Source organism: Amphimedon queenslandica, unplaced genomic scaffold (assembly GCF_000090795.2).
Source record: "Amphimedon queenslandica unplaced genomic scaffold, v1.1 AMPQUscaffold_13174, whole genome shotgun sequence".
NCBI lineage: Eukaryota > Metazoa > Porifera > Demospongiae > Haplosclerida > Niphatidae > Amphimedon > Amphimedon queenslandica.
The window spans coordinates 78586-80879 of NW_003546590.1; positions in this window are offsets into that span (position 1 = coordinate 78586).

Consider the following 2294-nt stretch of genomic DNA (forward strand, 5'->3'; position numbering starts at 1 on the left):
TTGAAGTGTTATAAGCATTTGAGTAAAAATCCAATTTGAGAGGCAATGCCATGAGAAGTTAAATATTTTTCCAGCCCGATGTGTCACTACAATCTAAAACTGTTATACTGACCTAAAATTTATCTTACTTATCTTAGTTTATACAAGAAAACATGTAATTATACAATCACGGTACTATGATCCAGCTGCGCATCAAATCAACGGCAGTGCGGCCAGTGCCCTCTTGACCGTATTAATTCCAATATTTATGAATAAGTCTTATTGGCTATATTTACCTCGGCGAGGTAAATAAGCGATTTTCTACCATGCCACCTTGCGATTGACCAATCAGATTGCAGTATTGGAGGTCAATTATTTTTCATATTAACCTAGCTTATAAAAATATAAACCTATCTCGTTAAATAATTAATTGATTGGCAGTTTGGCACTCTACGCTTATGCTCTTATTAGTCCATTTGTCAAGTTTGGTTGATTCTTTACTGCTTAGCCTGTTAGATATGTTGTATGTATGTCAACTGTGGTCTTATTATCAGCAGCTGGTAGTTGTTTTTCAAGTGTCATGGTAGAAGTTGGTTATACACCTCGGTATCGGTTTCTATGGTATTTATTAACCTCGCGACTGCGTCGCTCGGTTAATAAATACCATAGAAACCTCTACCTCGGTGTATAACCTATACATATTTACCTCCTATAACGCAATCTGATTGGTCAATTGCAAGTAGGCATGGTAGAATAACAGAAGCAGATATATAAACACATGGATTGGAAACGGTCGGATATTTTTAACACAATGCTTGCTACGGGATTATAACGGGATCAAAATGGCTGCCTTACAGATGTAAAATTACGAACCCTGTTTATTGAATATTTCTTGACTCTAGAGTATCACTGACACTTGATAACAATTCTATAATGTAAACACTAATAGTTGGAATCAAATAATAGATGCATGCATAGTAAGTTTATTTTTAAAAAACAATCGATAAATGGCCGGCTGGCAGAAACCGCAGCCTTAAAAATCCACAGGAACAACACAGTCACTTCATTGTAGCTCATTACATTGGAGAGTTTCTTAGGAAACCATACTGATGCCACAGATTTTCTTCATTAGTCGTCATGAAGTTGCGAGAGGGAGAAATTCCACCGTGGGTCCGATTATTCTTGATTTCTCAATAAAACACAGCCTAAGCGAGAAATTAAGATTAAAAAAAATTAATAATCCCAACCCTTCTCTGTTTACTTAGCAACAATACAAATGAATGGAGGTTTGCCCACGCCCACGCTTCCGTTTCCAATCCCTTTCATTGGGCGAAGCCCTTAAAGGCGGATTTACAATATTACGCTAGTCCTGACGTTACGTTGACGCTGGAATAGAATCTGGTTCTATTCCAGCGGAAAGCATGCGTCAAAAGGTCAAATCGCCCACGTTTTTGATTAAAAATTGACGGTACGCTGGCCTAATGTCATATTGTAAATCCGCCTTAAGGCTGGTTCACAATATTACGCTAGTCCTGACGTTACGTTGACGCTGGAATCGAATCTGGATCGATTCCAGCGGAAAGCATGCGTCAAAAGGTCAAATTGCCCACACTTTTGATTAAAAATTGACGGTACGTTGGCCTAGCGTCATATTGTGAACCAGGCCCCCCTTACGGGCGTTACTAGAATGCGGATCAGTGCGGATTGCTGCGGATCGTTCCGCACGCTGAACCAAGCACGTGAACGCGCGGAACGTGCACGGGCGTCTGCCTAGAATGCGGATCAACTCCCAAGAATTCAGAATATACACCATAACTTCCCGCGGATTAGTCCTCTTGTTCTTCTATTCCATTCAATCTTTATTTGTTGCAATGTTTAACTCTTTATAAAGTAAAAATAACTATTTTTAACTGTAATAATTTTAAACTTTGAATGTACGAGATTTCAGTGATGATATCAAAAGCCTTCAGTCATTGGTCATAGAATAGATTATACTGCATCTAGATCTAGTTGCAATGAAATGAGTTACAATCTGCATTAAAAACAAACATATAGTTGTAAAATTTAAACAATAAAAGTCGCCTCACAAATAACAATTATTTTCATTGTGTAAAAATGATTATTATGATATTACCAAAAATATTCTATTGGCCAAAAATTGCTCCCACCTATCATTTTTATTTGAAAGCATTCCTTTTACATAATTACAAATACTGCTCTGATTGCATTAAGATATTTAATGTAGATAAGTGTTTATAATGCTTTTATAAGCAACTTAGACTGATAGCAAATCTTTACATCAGTGGCTGATATCA